The following is a 19,766-nucleotide window of genomic DNA, read 5'->3' as shown; positions in this document are numbered from 1 at the left end:
TATATATGACTGATGAAACATTCGCATGTATACTGAATTTTCATTCGGAAAAAAGACAGAATAGTTTGTATAGTATCTTCATGCTCTATTCCGTGAGATATGTAGAACACAATAGGGCATCAAGTGTTTTTGCTACTTACTGGGCGCATGAAGTTTGTGGCGCAAGCAATGATTTCAGCTCTCTCCAACCTGCAGCTGAGGGCTGGCCACGCCCAGTCCGCTCGGGAATAAAAAGGAGTTGCTGCCAAAGAAAAACTGGCAGTCATCGTGGGTGGTGAAAGCTGAGAAACAAAGCAGTTGTGTCAGGAGCATTTGAGGACTTTGGAAAGGCAAATGCCTCGCAGATAAACACGCACTACGCTGAAGGTAAAATAAACTCTGAACAACTATATTTTTGGAATGTGCATGCTTTTGAAACGTAATTTTCTTTTTTCCAGACAACTATCTTGTATTCCTAGACATTAAGGATTGACATAGATTTTATAATCTTTGGGGCCATGGTATGTTTGTAGAACATTTTTCCTACGACCTTTCAACATCGGGTCTTGTACTGACCTACAGCCACGAACTGCGCCCCACACAGCTAGAGTCGTTTATGTTCGGATGAAAACAGGTGTGCGCATGTTAGGACTTCCTAAAACGCGTGGTGTTTGTAATGCAGACTGAAACTGAGGACATGAAATATATGAATTTGACATGTAAAAAATTACAAACACAAAAATAGATTAACAGTTTGTTTTTTAGAAGGTGGACTATTTTTTTTCCAGAGGGGTCAGTGAGGACAGTGGAATCCATCTTGGATGTTTATTTACCTCGTAGGACTTGGCTACGAGTTATTCCCGAGTAGACGTGTGTAGCAATTCCAGGTGTCTGGAATTACCTTTTTTAATGGCATGTTGGCATATGTTACTACCTTTTATACGTGAAGCTACTCGAAGAACAGATTTGTTACACAGGCAGGAGCTGGTGCTAATTTGCAACCAGTGGGTATTCATGAGGAATGCGTAGGCAAAGACCCATGCACAGAAATGCAGTCTGTTGCCTATTCAATTAGAGGAGTGTGGAGTTTGTTTTCTTTCTGGCTTTAACAAATACTACTTTTATTTTTAATATGCATAATATACTTATGTAGGTTTTTAGCTACCCCTCTTCATCCATTGGTCTGTTGTGTCCTTATTATAGTGCTTCTACAGCATAAAGCAGGGGGAGTGGTCCAGCCTACTTAAGTCTCTGCTTAACCTTATATTGAGTGACTGCATTTTGCCCTTTCACAAAGTTCCTTTAAAACAGTGGCGCTTCATGTGATAGCAGGATGCTTTAAAGTGAGTACAGAGAACATTCCAGGTTGACTAGCTCCTGTCTCCTTCCAAAGCGGATGTTGAAAATGTCCTTTTTAGGTCTCGCCAGCGAGACCTATTGCTGTTGTTTTGCCTCCCAAGGGAGACAGACCGGTGGACGAGCCACTTAGGGTATGTGGACGCGCTTCACACGTGCGCGCGCACAAACACACACACATTCACACAGCGTTACTGAGGCCAGCCAAAGGCACGCACACACGTGCATACACACACAGACAGACGCACACACAGACACACAGACACACACCGCCGCCACCCCCCACGCGCACACACACACACACACAGACGCACACACACACCGCCGCCAACCCCCCCACGCACACACACACATAGACGCACACACACACTGCTGCCTCCTCCCCCCCATAATTTAGCCCCACTTACCACATCAGCAGCCTCAGCCGCCACTCCTGACTTATGCTGCCACCGCGGGGCTCTCCCTCAGGCATGGGAGCCCCGCGTCACCACTGCTCCTGGGCCATCCACTCCATGGGCGTGGGCTTCTCGCAGAAGACGGAAGTCCCGCCCCACGATAGGCGTGACGCTCCTAAACTTCCGGTTTCGGGATGTGCACGCTCACAGCTTGTTCTTGTTGTCTGTGTGTGTAAAAACCCCTGGTGAAATCCGACAGAGGCCTCACCACTCCCGACTGACTGTCCTGCACCCAACTATCATACAATACATGTAGGGTGCTGTAAAAGATGACTTCTCAGCCAGAAGGATTATGCAGTCACTTTCGTCCCTTTATTGAAGCAGTTGCTTCTGCGTTCAGTCCTTTCATCAACTTGAAAACCGACTTTCCCAGAGAGCTTCAGTATCATGAAAGAGACAGTGCTGATAAATTCACAGATCACAGAATCTGATGACGTATAAGCGTGTGTAATATCCCGACCTTTTCTTTTATACCGCTCGAGTTGAGTGCAGCTTTGAGGCCTCTTTACTCATCGTGCCTGTGATCTTTAAGTCCTGCGGCTTGTGTGGGTACCATGTTTGATGGGCTGCTTTCCATTCAGGGGTGTGGACCTTGTCTCCCTCTGAGAGCGCCGTGGGCCTGCGGGAGGGCCGAGCCAGTGCCATACTCAGCCTGTCCACTGGGTGGAGCTGTTCTCCCGGAGTCTCTGCCTTCCCTCCGTGAACGTGGATGGGGGCAGATGGAGTTCCCTCATTCTCGTCACCCCTGTTGAGAATACATCAGTTTTACGGTCAGTCTATTCGGCCTCTCCCTCCTCTCACCGCTGAGGTCACGGTGTTTTCCACAGTGGGGAAACTGTATTAAATAAACAAAGCAAAGTCAGAGTCTTCTTAGCACCCATGAGGGGACGGCCTGCCCTAAAAAAAATTCCAGGGCAAATTTGTTTTTTCCGAACGAACGCATAGGTGCTGCTGCTCTACACAAACATACCGCATCCCTCAGAGCCCACGACTGTTCCCATTACTGTGACGTGGAATATAACGAATGGCCCCAGCGGGCCATAATATTTCAGGGCAGGCAGGGTTGGCTTGGGATTAAAAACAAGCATTGGAAAAGCAATAGGTCTCACATTTGCGAGACTTTGAGCTACTGGCATTGTAAATCGCAAACCTTTTATGTGTTGGTTTTGAAAACACATAAATAAAAGGCATCGTCATTTACAATGCCAATAGCTTAAAATTTCGCAAATGCGAGACCTATTGCATTGCAAATGCTTGTTGTAGTACACTGCTGCTATTTCACATCATACCATATTGTGTTCCTGGACTCTGTTTCACCACTGGTTCTTTGATAAACTTTGCCTAGGAATAAAATCAAACTTTGTGTTTAGTTCGCAGCACATTTGTAACAGTTCCGATTAAACACAAACGGGGTCTAATTTGGGTTTTAGTACCCAGTATATTTTACTGTGAACCCTCATTCCTTCCTTTTTTCTCTTTTGACTTCTTTTCCTGTTGTTTCTTCCATTTCTCCTTTTCGACTTTTTTTCCTTTACTTTTTCTTTTTAATCTTTCATTTGTTCTCTATTTCTTTTTTATCCTTCTTGAATTCTTTCTTTCTTTCTGCTTTTTGGCTGCTTCCTATTTCCTTCCTGTTTTTTCTTCTTTCCTTCCGTTTTTGCACCTTTATTTCTTTCCTTCTTTACTTTGTTCCTTTGCTTCTTAATTTCCCTACCTTTCTTACACTTTGCCTACTTTATTTTCTATATTTTTTTGTTTTCTCTCATTTTTCTTCAATTATTTCTGTCCTAGTTCTCTTTCATACTTTTCTTATCTATTTTTATTGCCTTTGCTCTTTTCTTGCATCCCTCCTTTTTCTTTATTTCCATTCCTTCCCTTTATTTTGTCTTCTTTTTTACTTCCTTCTTCCCCTGTATTCCTTTTTTACATTCCATCCTAACATACTTAACTTGTTTTTTACTTTATTGTTTTATAGCCTTCTTACTCAAAGGCGAGGCTAGCAACCAATGCCAGACCAATAGCTTTTTATGATCTGTGTCATTCACATTTTACTACCACACACTCCAGCATGCAAAAAGGCACACATTTAGCCGCCTTCAGGCATTGATTATGAGTTACAGCATGCTGCCTTGTCTCAAGGAGCACATTGACACACAAGATATCATGGTAATGTGTACTGTTTTTCTGACCAGAAAAAACCTTTAGCCATTTTTTAAAGATATTAATAAGGGCCTAGCAGCTTCTCGGACAATAAAGATTTACAAAAACTATGACGAATCAAGAATTGCCAAAAGACTGGCAGCCAATGCTTGTTTGCAAAGTGTGAAAAGCTGATGCAAATCTACAGCCTATTCTGCCTCCCATGCTGGATTTAAAAAAAAAAAAGTGTACTTTAGCACGGTGCAAAAATTTCTTTTTCCAAGTTCCCAGCAGGTGAGCTTGTGTGAGGGTGCCTGCCTGATCAAGCATCAAAGGGCATATTAAATTATAAGCCTGCAGAGGCAACAGTTATATGTGCTTCCTTTCTTTGCCCCTTGAGCATTTTGAAATTACAAAAAGAGATGTAGATGCTTTCAGGCCCGTCTTGTAGTACAGATTTCTCTTGAAAAGAAATTGGGTTATAAGTTGAGGTGGGGGGCATTTCTCACCCGAGAAATAAATACAATATTTGTAAGAGTGGACCACGAAAGTCACTAGATTAACCTCTGCTTAACCCGCTGGTAGCTTGGCACAGAAGCAGTCAGGCTTAACTTAAAGGCATCATGTAAAGAATGTTTGGAGTAATAAAGTGAAATAACACAAACCAAATCCCAAACCAATTAGGAAAAATCATAGTACGTTTTAATAAAACTGAAGTTATCACTTTTTAAGAGTAATAATTAATGTTATAATAGACTGCCAAACTTCATCAATATTATGTACAAAACACCAAAGGTATTAGAAAATGATATTGTTTTACCCCCACCCTGGTCAACTTTGCCCCATCAATAATCCCAGAAGATTAAACAAGCTAAATGTCTGCCAAGTTATGTGGCTTTATTGAAAAATGTCATATTTGTTAGCAAACATACTTTGACTTCTTCTTTAACCCCTTAGCTGCTGTAGGTTTTCCACAACCTGTTCTGAGCCCCTTTCATTTCTTTGATATATGAGGGTACTTTATGCTTACCCACCAAAACACTTTTTCCACATAAGGTATCCATGCCAAATTTGCACTCTTTTCTCCCAACTTCATAACTTTTTTAAAGGTACCATGGATTTGGGGACCAAGAAAAGAACTAAAATATTGCTACAAAAAAGAGATGCACAAGAAAGTGTGAGTCTCCTCCATCCCCTACAAAATTGCGTCAATGAAATGTTTGCTCTGCTAAAACTACCACCTTCCCTCTCTTTCAGGAGCAATCAGAGCTGTATAAACCTTTTTTTTACCATAGTTTGTCCATTTTTCTAAGGGTTATCCCATTTCCTCAAACTTGTATACTTTCAGCCTACTTCAAGTTTATGTTGGAAGCAGGTGTGAAACTCATGGGTGATACTGGAAAGCTATACATTTCTGAATTCAGCAAGGGATAATTTGCCTTAATTCCTCAAGGATTTACCAAATAAACTAACTGTTGAAATAAAAAAGGAGGAAAGAACAGCCACTTGTGACACATTTTCCTCTGTTATTGGGACAATGGCTGATTTTACAAAAGCATACATAGGTATGTCCATTATACTATTCTGGTTGCAGGTATATATAGGTTTTGTAGGTTCTACAGAAACCAAGGGCACCCACAGCCAACAACTGACTGCAACTCACAATGTGTTTTCATTGTCTACAGTCTACAGAGAAAATTATAAGGTAAAATATAAAGAGTCAAAAGGGGTAAGAAGGAAACTGATATATTTCTCCAATGTCAATGTTTAGTTTAGGAGCAGTGGTTATTTGTACATCTCTGAATTTGTGGGCACTCATGCTAGCAGGTGATTAAGCTGACATTTAGCAAATTGTTGTCTTTCTTGCACACTGGCTTACATTTAAAAGGCACAAATGCAAGGAAATAATTGGATAATAACAAATGTTCCACTATTTTGTGGTACCACAAGTCTCATGACCATCTCACCTGCAGTCCTAATACTGAGAGGATGCCAGGTGCACCCTTACTAAAGCCTCACTGTGGAAGGAGGTTTAGGCTCAGAAACACTTTCCTTTCGTGTACCTTCAGTGCACTCAATGCACTAATTTAAACTCCTTCCAGTTTGTGGAAGTAATTAGGGGGTTGAAAAGACGAGGCCCCAAGTGGTAAGTAAAAATCCAAGATTTATTGGAAGTGAGGCACAGTACAACCATAACCAAGCAATGCTAAAGCAGTAACTGACAACTCAAGAGCTCTGGAACATGGAACGTAAATTGTACAACGCAGGTACAGAGTTCCATGTTCCAGGCAAGGAAGGGGCGGGGAAGCAGGGAAAGGGGAAAGAGGATGCAACAGAGGTGTTTGGGGATTCCCATTTCTTAGACTGTGTGACCAAATGCACCTTTAAACGAGGGACTAAACATTCTGGGGAAGACTCAACTAAATTCTCTAAAGAGCACTTCTAGAAACACCAAAGGCCTTGGCGTTTTTTAGACAGTCAACGATTACCATTAAATGCATTTAATGAAATGCACTAATAAGATGGTGGGCAGAATATCTGCCATGTCCTGATAGGATGAAGGTGGCAAACAGGCCACAAGTATTAGATGCAGTGGGTACAGTGATCCATGAATCAATCCTTCTTTCTTCAACTGCCCCCTACCTGCATGAGATTCCTATGAGCAAAATCCTATGCTAACCTTTGGCTGCCTCTTCATGACTGTCTCTCACCTAGAGTCAAAAAAACATGAGGGTGACATGTTTATATTTCCTAACACAACCCTGCCCCCCACTCTCCAATGGTAGCCTGCTTAGGACGACTTCCTGTTCATACACTTTCAGCTCACCCACTGCACAAAATCCAATTGCCTTCCAGTTTGCACAATTACAATGGGGGTTTCTGAGGGGGCATTTGTGGCCCATTCCTTTGACAATGTCAGCAAATCTACCTTTGAAAATGGGACTTAACATTCTGCACAGACTCTACTGAATTCCCCAAAGAGCACTTCTTGAAAGACTAAGGGTCTTATGGTTTGGTGGACAGGGTATTCAGTCAAAACATGGTGCATATCCTGCTGACCGTTACATGAAATGTACTTGTAATATGGTGGACAAACATCTGTCATATTTTTGGAAGGGGTGAAGGTAGTAAGCAGCCGAAGCAAGACTAATGTGTCCCTCTCTACTGGAGTCAGTATATACGTGGTGGCTCAAATCTAAGATACAAAAAAAAATCTTGGAGTAGAGTTATTCTTTTAAAATTAGATGGACGCATTTCAAAGGCAACAGAGCTATTGAGGTAATGGCCCATGAACGGTATTTATTTACCACTCCTAATTTATGTGCTCCACATCTGTCTATATCCTCGCTTTAGTGTGATACAAAGTGATGCAAGTTGTTAAACACACTAAAATGGGCCCTGGGGTCAGTAAATTCTACTCTCCCGCTTCTTCCTTGCCAAGTCCAAACTCTGTATCGGCAACTCTTTTGATCTGTTGCAGCAATGAGGTCTGCAAAGTGCTGATCATGCAGCCTTGCAACGTCCTCCAAAGTATGGGCTACAGCTTCTTCAGCGGTTAGTCTCTCAATAACAGACAAATGAAAGTCTGGGAACGACATCAGTCTTCTTGTGGTGGTCTGCCAATAGACAACATAAACATTTAATGCTGTCCACTGAATCGGGTGAGTAGCCAACTATGTCCAAGTTTTATGCCTGGCATTATATGGTTAAATAACTTGGTCATTTCTATTCACTCCACCCATGTGCGGCAGAGGGAATCCTTTACCATGCTTTCTGATAGTACCACAAACCACATTTTCAGCTTTGTGCAGTTCACTGAAAGCTTGACTCCTACATAAAGGGTATGACCTCTGTGAAGATGAGATTGGGCAAGCTCCAATACAAACTACTTGTTAACTCCAAACAAGGAGGGACAACTCACAGGATTTATTGTGGAGTCTTTCCCTGTGTTTACTCTAAGGCTGTAAACCTAACCAGTAGACTTCTCGCACATCTTAATTTCAAAAGAGCTTTCTTACCAGGTATGTACTGCCTTAGCAGCAGTCTCCCTATTTGCAAGGTGAAGAACTCGTCAACTGCTACATTGTTTCCATGAGTATTCATCTCTGAAAACTTGACAGACACATTTCCACAACTATCCAAATTTTGAATAACCTGCCATGGTATAGGTGGGCCTGCAGCAGAATTGGCATTGAAATACAACATACTCTACAAAATCAAAAATCTGCCTCTGCTTGTGACTGATGCGAAACAGGTGGTTACCCAAACCGCAGGAGTAGAATTGTATGGTGTTTGTGGACTAATGCCATTGTTAGCATTAGGCCCAAAATCTTTGTCGGTGCCCCAAGTGAAACTGGGCCTGCTGTGAGTACCCTCTTTCCTTTTCTTAACCCTGTCCTGAGCAACATTACTACCCTGGCTGTCCAGTGCACATTCCAGCGGCCCTATCCAGGTGTTCCATACCATGAGGTCCTGAGGAGGTTCACCCCCCATTGCCCTTGGGGTTGAAACGTTGTTGACACATTCTACAAATGAACAACCTTTGAAGCCCTTTAGCATTGTACTAAAAGTCTGACTCTCTATCTAAACATATTGCAGTGTGGTCGTTTGTTATACATAGAAACGTTTTATACCACTCACTAACACTCCTTTTTTTTTTTTTTTAACTTGGGACACCGCGCACATGTTTGTTCGCAATAAAAAAAATAATCATCTACTCAGTAAGAGAGTCTTTTCATAACTCTACCCAGTGTATAATTCTGATTATTTTAGTGACATTCATTTCCAACAAAAATATATGCTATTGGGCGTTTTATTTATCAAGCATCTAATACATAGGCCACAAGAACCGCTGTTCCTGTTAAATGATTGATACCCTGGTTCCATGTGAGAAAGCTAAACCTTGTATTGGATACTTATAATAATTGGCAGCAATTTAGGAAGTGTATTCTTGTGGGAGTTTGGAAAGTTTCTTTCTGATCTAGCAGGGTGGGAGGGAGCAAAATTTTTTTCTTGTATAATAACTTTAGTCCAATTTAATGATTCTGTTGGAAATTTGGCAGACTGTTTACAAATTAAGTCTCGTGTTCGAATCCCAGCTTTTATACAGATCCAACAAGGGTGGGGCAATGTTATAAAGTGGAGTCAAAGGTAAAGAGTGTTTCTGATTTAGAGATGTGCAATGCTCAGCAGTCAATATTTTGCATTTAATGAAACTCTATCATGTGTTGCTCAGGTCAAGGGTGAAGATTAATTTGCTGCTAACTTTGACTCTCATAAACAAAAAATGTTTCTGTCGGGTTCTCATAGGTTACTTATCGGCGCACTAGTGTTGCATACAAAATGCACAAAGAATTTTTGGGGATGAATATCACACACGCCTGAACACAGATGTTCAGTTCAAAATAACGACCATGAAGCAGTGTGTGTGTGTATCTACTGTTCATATTTATCAGAATTAAATCATTCATGTATGTTCACTTCTGCAGTAGGTTAAAGCTGTTTACAATGGGTGAAATATTTAAATATACAAAGTGATGATGTGACATATGTGCTCAGTGATAAACAATTGTGCAGTATATACAAGGTGGTTCAGGACATTTGTACAGGGGAAAGGGAAAAGAACAGGTGGTCAGACATAGAACCAATGGCCCTGGTAGCTAATGGTGCTACTTTTGGTCCGCAGAGACTTGGTCAATCTGAGCCTTATTATTGTCGTTGACGTTTCAACCCATGTTGTGCTCCCTCTGTAGTCACTTAGGGTCTTCATCAGGACACAGTGGGGGAGGGGTAGTGCCAGTCTAAGGATTGAAAAGACATGTGAATGTCAGGCGTGTGGGTCGCTTGTTTATGAGCGATGCATAATTAGAGGCAGGGGGGTGGACAACTCACCTAGTGCAAACCAGATGGAGTCCTGGCTGCGTGTGCCTCTTAGTGGCACCTGGCGGTGTAATCAGGGTAGACCCGGGCATACCATTAAGTGGAAAATAGAAGGTTGTGTGGTTACCTAAGCGCCAGGGACGGACTTAAGTATCGTTGTGTGCATGGTGGCCACATAACTGGGCCTGTGCTAGTTAGATATTAGTGTTGTGTATGCTGTGGTGGGATAACATCCTGCCAGTTGAGGTACTCAGTTGGTCTATGGATCCTAATACTAAAATGCACAGATGGTTTAAAATGGGCATGCCGAAGGTATATGAGGCGCAGTGTGGTGCTCAAAGAAGCGCAATTAAAATAAAAGTTGAATACCGGCAAATCGTATCCTGCCAGTGGAGGTACTCTGTTGGTCTATGGATCCTAATAATAAAATGCACAGATGGTTGAAAGCGGGCGTGCCGAAGGTATACGAGACGCAGTGTGGTGCTCAAACAAGCACGATTAAAATAAAAGTTGAATACCGGCAAATCGTATCAAACAAGCGCGATAGCTAAAAAGGAACAAACTGATTTGTAGTGTAAGTGCTCAAGCACTGTTGGCGGTGGGTGCAAAGTCAACAATTCGTGCAAAAATTGCACAGCTGGCTTAACCAGATTGTGTCAACCAGGCGTGCCGAAAATATATGGGGCACAGCGTGGTGCTCAAAAGAATACTCCTCCGCTAGGTAATAAATTAAGTGCAACACTGGCTAATTATGTGCAACAAGCGCAATAGCTAAACATGAGCAAATTAAGCTCCTTGACAATTATGGTTCAAATTAGCATGCCACAGCTAACCCGCGGGGAATCAACACAGGAGTATTAGACCCAGCAGTAGCTTGGACTCAGTAAATACTGATCCGAGCAGCAGTGGCTCATCTTTGGTAGTTGTGAATGGCTCTGTCAAGCGGCGAAAGAGAAGAGGCCATCAGTCCTGCGTTGTCTCTGCGAATGAATCCGATCAAGTCCACGTAGACAATGGACCCTTAAATGCAGATCGGCTTGCTATACAGCGTGCACGTTGCGTGACTTCAATAGAAACATGGTTTCTAGGCAACGGGGGATGATCGATAGGAGATTGAGGATGTGTTCTGAGTGCTTCCACCTCCCCTCTGCTCTGCTCAGGATTACCTCAGATTAAACGTGTGTGTGCTGTTTGAGATTATTTAACACAATATTTGCGATGTGTGCCTGCATGGTCATGCAGATCGATTATTCATAAACATGTCTATGCATTGGATGTTAAGAAAGACATATACATACGGTAATTCATTACAAGTGGGGAAATTAGAATCATGTTAAGCACAACACAGTTATTCAGAGCGATAGTTGTTTACAAAACCTGATGTGTTACATACAGGGTTACAAAAACTTTGGTTTAGTGCATCTCACAATTTGTGTGCTGAGAGGAGGCCTGCACGTAATCATATGCGGTAGTCTTCCTGAACATAATGAAGTACAGTTTTGCTCATGCGAGGTACATCAACTGTGGTGGTGGGCCTCCGCAACGCCTACCAGTGCTAGGGGTTCGCCCTTCTCTGCACAAGTCCTCAGACCAATAGGATAGAAGTTGGCACAGAAACTGGAATAGGAAATACAAAGTTTATTAACTTCATGAGGTGGAACTACATTCACACAACACCCTTCGGCAATGTATGAAGTAGCACCCTGAATGGAACGAGCTTGGTCCTTTTATACCCACACAGGGGCTAAAAAGAAGGCGGTACAAGTACAAAAAGTAGGTTTTAGGTACATATAAGGGCATACAGAAAATGCACAGTCAACAAGTGGGAGGGGCTAACAGTTGCTAATTCTGGTGAACACATCCTGACATTTACAGACTAACAGCAGCTGCATGGACAGCTGTAAGCTCAACTGAGCATGTGCAAAGTGGAAGAGGCTAAATATAAGCTGTCTCCAGGCAGATTTCAAGAGCAGACAACAGCAAGGTAGAACAGAGCACATGGCACGCACGTTGTAGCACATGGCAAACAAAATGGCTGCCAGAAATACTAAATGGATTCCACAAAATGGACAAGATAGCCTCTAAATACAGGATGGCTTCTGCTAATGCTAACCCAATCGCTCCCAAATTACAACAAACTACCCTTTTACCATTAGCTGAAGACATTCGTTCATCTGGGGTAATCTAGATATTCATCCTGTACATTGATGCTCATCAGTTCAGTGACCTCTTTATTTAGCATTTGTTGGGCTTTCATTTCTGCAACATTTCTTTTAGCAGGTGTACAAGCAGTGATGCAAATAGTGCAAAGCATGGGACCACATTGTATGCATATACAGCATGTAAATAATATCACCAATAGTATACATAGCATAGTCAGTAGCTTCCAGCCCCAAGTAATAAAGAGTGTCCACAACCATTTAAAAAAAAACTCCATGTACCAGTCTCTGGATGTATCTCCGCAGCAATCTTATTTACTTTAGAGATTGCATCATATACTGAAGGCGAGTGATCCAGAATGAAAACACAACAGCTGCTGCCAATGATGCGACATGCAACACCTCGATCAGCCAAAATCACATCAAGTACCGTACGATTTTGGAGTGCTACAATCCTCGCCACTTGCAGCTCCTCTGTAATGTTCCCAAGTGCCATTGCTGTTTGATTGGTAACAGCTTCCACAACACGAGTCAATCGTCTTATCTTTCTGCTGATCAATGCAGCACCCACGAAGAAAAATAAGCCCAAGTTAAAGTCGACAAATTGTTGCAAAGTGGTGTCAGTTTGGTCAACTTCATCCATACTTATTATCCTCTTATTTCAGTTCTTGGAAATGTCATTGTATAATTTGAAGTCGAGGTGATATGACGCAAGTACCAAAAACACAGAGGGCAATAGAAAGGACACGTAGCAAACCCCTGACCACCCAACAGGTAGTTGATAATATCCCTTATTTCCGCACAAAAAGTAATTATTAAGTGAAGACGTAAAACTGCTGTTATTAGCACCTTCAATGGTTTGAATTTTTAGTACATTCTCTTCTCCCCACTGGAATTCTCCCAATACTACTAATACACAAGTCTGCTTTAGCTCTGGCAACAGAAATCGCAAATGGTTCATTTTATAGTCCTCGTATTTGTGAAAACATGTGGCATGGAAATATTGTCAGGTTGGTACTCCTCCCATTCCCATTTAGTTCCTCTAGCTTGAGGGTAACCATTCTCATCAGGAAAACATTCTTTATTAAGGTGATAATTGATTTGTCCCACTGTCATCTCTGTAATGTTGGGCCTTTCAGAGGCAAACAAAAGCACAAACCAGGCTTGACAAGAACCCTAATGTGAAAAAGGAAGAGGAATGAAAGGTGTTCCTCCTTTCTTTTGGTGTGCAGGTATCCCACACACCCAACAGTTGGTAATATTTATGGCATTATGAATATGATGCAACATCTGGATGAACGTATTGTTTAGGTAGGATTGTCGATGCTTCTGCTCATGATAGGGAAGCGTAAAGTAGTGGTGCTCAACTGGTACTGGAGTAGTGGCGATCAAAAGCTTTCGAAAAGGAGCCACTTTCTCAACATACCATGTAATTGCCGCCATAACCACCATAGCACCAACAAACCCTATAGCATAAAGGATTTTGTTATTGCAGATCTTAGCAACCTTTGATCTTTCAGCAGACAGGATCACTTTGTTGTAGTGGCGATCAAAAGCTCTTAAACAGAAGCCACTTTCTCAACATACCATGTAATTGCCGCCATAACCACCATAGCACCAACAAACCCTACAGCATAAAGGATTTTGTTATTGTACCCCAGTTTGGACCCAGTCATATGCAAATCAGTCTTGACTCTGTTCTTTGTTAGAACAGTCCAGCCCGAACTGCCAAGCCAAATCCTCCCTGGACCTGGATATTGTATGAGAGCCACTCCTTTAGGCAAAATGAAAGAATCAAGTTGTCTTTTCAATGCTTGACTGAAAATGCTAGGACTCTCAGTGTACCCTTGAGGAATTCTACAAAATCTACATGATTGATTATTCAAAGTGAAGCGAAACAAATATCAGCTATCAGGATGAATAGGAATCGAAAAGAAAGTGTTTTTCAGGTCAATCACAGAAAATGTAGTCGCTGTCGGGGGAACCAGAGTAAGAAGTGTCGTATTGTCAGAAACCACAGGGTATTGCGGCACAACAATCTTGTTAACTTCTCGCAAATCAATAATGAATCTTTAAATCCTAGTATCAGTGTCTTTTTTCAAAATTGGAAGAATCAGACTGTTGCAGACATTATAGGGAACTTCTTCCACAACCCCCACTTTAATCAAATCATGAACAATACGTATAAATGCTTCTTCGCCTTCTTGAGAAATTTGATATTGCGGCAATCGTGGCAATGAAGCACCCTCCTTGACACTAATATGCACTGGCAGAATAACCATTTGCCCTACATCGGTGTCTGAAGTAACCCACAAAGTACTAGGGAGTGAAGCTAATGCAGTATTCTCTTTCACAAGACAATATCTATCAATCACAGGGTAGTTGTCATTCAAAATAACACGTACTCCTTCAGGAGAACATCGTATCGTAGCCCTGAAATGCTTGAGCATATCAAGTCCCACAATATTGTCTGGTGTATTTGGAGAAAGCAAGAACGGACATGGAGTAGTGAACTTATCAACATAGAATGGAAGTGGTTGTGATAGCGGGCTAAGGGAAGGTGTTCCTTCGAAACCTATCGATGTAATGGTTAAGGCAGAGAGGGGAGCCCTTGGAACCAAGTGTTTAGATAAGGCGCTACGAGTAGCTCCTGTATCAACCAGAAACTGATCAGTAGAACCCAAAACATGTGCTGTAACATAGGGACCCTTCTGATCTAATGGAACTTCAACTGATTCCTTACCCCATCCTAGGCAATCCTATGCATAAGCAGAATCTTTCAAATCAGACGGCACATAATCAGACATTTGATATTGATTTTGTCTATCAAAAGTGTTAAACCCATCCTGTCCACGTGTATTAGCATCAAACCTTGCACAATCATCCGGGCTTCCTCTAGGCCCTAAATATCCTGAACGATTTCTCATTTGTCCCCGTCCACGTGGATACTGCTGAGCACGCAATGCTGGACAATCAGAAGCCCAATGTCCAAATTTCCTGCAGTACGCACGCTGGTCAACGGACAAATTTGAACGAGCATAAGAAGGAAAAGACGAACCATAAGACCCTCGTCCACCTCTATCACTACCTCTAAAAGGTGGACCATAAGCCTGAGCCAACATAACCTTAATTTTTAACTCCTTAGTCTTCTTATCCTCATTACCCTTCGCTTCTAATTCCTGCCGTTCATAATACTGAGCCATAGTCAAAAGAGAAATCGGAGAAGAGGTAGTCCATGAGCTCTCACTGGCCTTAAGGCGACTAGCTATTCCTGGCAACAGGTTTGTGCCATATTTATCGACAAACAGATGCCTGCCTGTGTCATCTGTCAATGACTGGCCACTAAAATTATGGAATGCCTCTTCAAAGCATGTGAAGAAGTCAGTAACCGATTCATCTGCCTTTTGCTTACACGATGCTAATACAGTCCAGTCTATCTTCTTAGGGGCAATAATCGTTTTTAATTTTACTATTATAGCTGCGGGAAGATCTAATATTAACTGATATGGTTTCTGCGCAGGTTCTCTTTCTCCATCTAATTGTTCTAAATCTTTCCATAATGCCCAAAAATTCAGGGGGTAATATCAAACCGAAAAACAGGTCAATATCGGGCAAAGTCATAGTACAAGAGCTAATAGCACCCTCTACTTCCTCAAACAATGCTGCTGGATTCTTTCGTGGATCAGGTAATGTTGTTTTAAGGGCCATGACATCCGCTCTATTCCAAGGAGTGTAATCCCAATTATAAACAAAATACCCCTTTGCATCAGTAGAATTCTTATCGTCGCTAGTTCCTGTATCTCTAGGAGGAACATACAAAGGTGCGGCTTCCCGCATAGGTCTCACATGAACTACAACAATCTTATCTGTTTCGGGAGTAGAAGCTCGTGCCATGTTAATCCAGGGTGTTTGTGCAGCTGCTTCTGCTGCCTTTTTCTCCTCTCGCAAACGGACGGCATCAGCACGCAGTTTAACCAAACGTCTAATTGTATCAGCCACCTGAGAGAAAACAAAATGACCATCACGCATTTGCTTACAGTCATTTGCTACATCATTGGGTTCCAATTCCTCAGACTATGTGGATGAAATTGAACAACAACTGGGAGTGAGAGAAAGCTATCTCCCCACGTCAAGAGATCCCAAGGGTGACATTAGGTTGCTTATTGAGAAACTGACTGATGAGAGACTGAAGGAAGGCTTCTTGAGTGAACCAGAGAAAGAGTTCTTGACTAACAAAGAATCCCCACAATATATATCCTCCCCAAGGTGCACAAATGCCTGGAGAAACCACCAGGGAGGCTGATCGTTTCTGACTGTGGTTCCGCTCTTGAAAACCTTAACCAATTCATTGATCACTTTTTCCAGCCCTGGGTGATAGAGACGAAATCGTACGTAAGAGATACAATGCACATTATCAAACTACTGGAAGGCCAGCAGTTTGACTTTCGAACCCAACTACTCGTGACACTTTACGTTTCCTCTCTGTATACGTCGATACCGCTGGCCAAGGCACTGGAGGTGGTACGATCAACCATTGTCAAATGCCCAAAACCACACTGGATTATAAAAGATTTTTGATTACCATGTTGGAAATCGCTATGAAGAGAAACTATTTCATATTCAGGAACCAGCACTTTTTTCAGTGCAAAGGCGTAGCAATGGGTGCTACATATGCTCCCAGCCTGGCTAACATTTTTATGGGCGACTATGAAGAAGAACACCTGTACAGCCGTGACAATCCATTCATCGATTTGATAGCAGTATGGAAACTCTACATAGATGATGTGATAATGATTTGGACTGGCACAGAGGAGGAACTCAAAGAATTTGAGCAGTGGCTCAACTGCAGAACATGGGATATCCAGTTCACCATGAACTTCAACAGTGAAGCCATCGACTTCCTGGACCTCACATTCCGAGTCGATGAAGGTCTTATATACTGTGACTTGTACCGCAAACCCGCAGAAAGGAACACACTCCTCAAATATGAGTGACGCCATCCACGCAATCTGAGAGACAACTTACCCTACGGGCAATACCAGAGACTGAGGAGGAATTGTACACGCAGGTAAGACTTTTTCAAGGAAACAGAAAACCTCAACAAACGGCTGAAAGAGCAGGGCTACCCAACAGGACTACTCAAGCGAGCAAGGAAGCGAGCATGGTACTGTCCCCAGGAACAACTACTGCAGCCCAAGGAGAAAAAGACCAAACGGAGAACATTGTCCGTGTCACCACGTTCAACTCCAAGAGCAACAACATAAACAAGCACTGGCGTTGCCAATAGGTCTCGCATTAGGAAAGTGTGGGCTATTGGTATTGTAAATGACAATTATTTTTTTAATATGTGTTGGCACTGAAAATATATAAATTAATAGCATTGTTATTTACAAAGCCAATAGCTTACACTTTCCTAATGAATTATGCAGATTATAAACATGTATAGCATTGCCCAAAGTAGGAGTGAAAGTTAACAGTGAAAACGAGAGATTGTTGATAAGCAGAGTGCTAAACACATGTAGAGAGCATTCCGTATATTTTGAAAGTAAATAAAAAACGCTGTAAACAGCAAAGAAGCTTGTCCTACAGCGTGGAAAACTAGATGTGCGGGCCGGCCAGCAGTGAATAATTAGGGGAGAGAGAGGGGAGGTGCTGGGGAACAGATGGCCGTAAAGCAGGGGGCACCCTTTGAAGTCACGGCCGTGAATAAGTGAGGGCGGGGGGCGGGGCAGCGGAAGCCTTTGATGAGGCAAATGCTGCTGGCAAAGCTGGCTGGGGAGGGGGAAAGTTTATGGCCCAAAAGCGCGTGCCTGTGGCCACGTGAACTCGAAGAAAACCGCATGGAAAAACCTGTGGTTTCACGAGTATTTTGAGCACTTGAATTCTCGCTCCCTCAATGCGCTTGCTCGCATTGATAGGTCGCGAGACCTAAAAAATCATCAAGAAGTACTGGAACCTGTTTGCGAATGACCTCAAATCACTGAGCATCCCCTCTTTGCCTTCAAGAAGGGCAGAAATATGAGAGACAATGTAGTCAAGGCGTATCTTGAGCCACCAAGGCCTCCCGACTTGAGGAGTCAATTGCGACTTCCACCGATAACCGGGAACCACAAATGTGGCTCTTGCAAAGCTTGTCCACTTACAGTTGAAGGCGCTACCTTCGCATACAATGGCCTAGCGCATAAGTTACCAGTGTTCACTAACTGCAACAGCGTCAATGTAGTGTATATCATTATATATCTGTGCAATTCACCATATGTAGGGCAAACTACGCAGAAGGTTAAGACATGTATGCTCCAGCACATGAGTAGAGTACGGTGCAAGGTTCAGGGAGCCCCGCTCATGGACACAATCACCCCCCGGAGAGCATTAGATGGCGGGTATTGGAGAAAATCTTCCCACACCCTAGAGAGGGGCCAGTAGCAGCTGCTCTGAACCTTAAGGAGTGCAGATGGATCCACTCCTTAAGCTCCGTGGCGGCTGGCCTCAATGAACATGAGGAGGCGGCGGCGAAGCAAATGGGTTTAGTGGCGGCTGGCCTCAATGAACATGAGGAGACGGCGAAGGAAATGGGTCAATTATAAACCGCACACCTCTTAAGATGCTTCTACATTGGAGAGTCCGGCAGGCACACACACCATGGTTAGTGGCTGTTGGCTTCCAGTACACACACTGTGACATGTACCACCACTATCTGTATGTCACATCTGCTTATCAGTATAAGCGTCTGTGTACTGCACATGATCACAACCGCACATCATTACTTGCAGGCATTCTATCAGTACACACATTGTGGCATGTACTACCATTGTTTTTGTATGTTGCAACCGTCTTTCAGTACAACTGTTTGTGTACTTATGCATGTTACAACCGCTTAATAGGACAACCATTGATGTACCTCGCATGAGCAAAACCGTAAATCATTATATTCAGGCAGACTATCCCATATGATTATGTGCAGGCCTCCTCTCAGCACACAAATTGTGAGATGCACTAAACCAAACATTTTGTAACCCTTTATGTAACGCATCAGGTTTTGCAAAAAACTGTCGCTCTGAATAACTGTTTGTGCTTAACATGATTCTAATTTCCCCATTTGTCATGAATTACCGTATGTATATGTCTTTCTTAATATCCAATGCATAGACATGTTTATGAATAATCGGTCTGCATGGGCATGCAGGCACACATCGCAAATATGGTGTTCATTAATCTCAAACAGCACACACCTGTTTAATCTGATGTAATCCTGAGCAGAGCTAAAGGGAGGTTGAAGCACTCAGAACACATCCTCAATCTCCTATTGATCATTCCTTGTTGCCTAGCAACCATATTTCCTTTGAAGTCACGCAGTGTGCATGCTGTATAGCACGCCGGTCTGCACTTAAGGGTCCATTTTCTACGTGGACTTGATCGGATTCATTTGCAGAGACAACGCAGGACTGATACCTGCTTCTCTTTCGCCGCTTGACATATCCATTCACAACTACCAAAAGTGAGCCACTGCCGACCGGATCAGTATTTACTGAGTCCACGCTACCGCTGGGTCTAATACTCCTGTGTTGATTCCCCGCGGGTTAGCTGTGGCATGCTATTTTTAACCATAATTGTCAAGGAGCTTGCTTTGCTCATGTTTAGCTATCGCGCTTGTTGTTCATGATTCACCGGTGTTTCAATTAATTTATTACCCGGCGGAGGCGTATTCTTTTGAGCACCACACTGCGCCCCATATATTTTCGGCACGCCCGGTTAACACAATCGGTTTAAATCAGCTGTGCAATTTTTGCACAAATTGTCG

The 19,766-nt window shown here is 42.7% G+C and overlaps 1 protein-coding gene across 3 annotated transcripts in view; it reads left to right on the top strand.

Moving 5' to 3' along the window:
- The first annotated feature begins 230 nt into the window (after positions 1 to 230).
- The window catches only part of LOC144755650 (cytosolic phospholipase A2 gamma-like), a 553,672-nt gene continuing 534,136 nt past the window's right edge, over positions 231 to 19,766 (top strand). For all 3 annotated transcript variants that reach the window (XM_078644802.1, XM_078644804.1, XM_078644801.1), the window contains exon 1: positions 231 to 366. The gene's annotated coding sequence lies outside the window, so the exon portion shown is untranslated. The remainder of the gene's footprint in view (positions 367 to 19,766) is intronic.

The sequence above is a fragment of the Lissotriton helveticus genome, chromosome 5_1 (genome assembly GCF_964261635.1).
Source record: "Lissotriton helveticus chromosome 5_1, aLisHel1.1, whole genome shotgun sequence".
In the NCBI taxonomy this organism is placed as follows: domain Eukaryota; kingdom Metazoa; phylum Chordata; class Amphibia; order Caudata; family Salamandridae; genus Lissotriton; species Lissotriton helveticus.
Note: the sequence above shows the minus strand (reverse complement) of the source record. Positions and strands in the feature narration are given on the sequence as shown.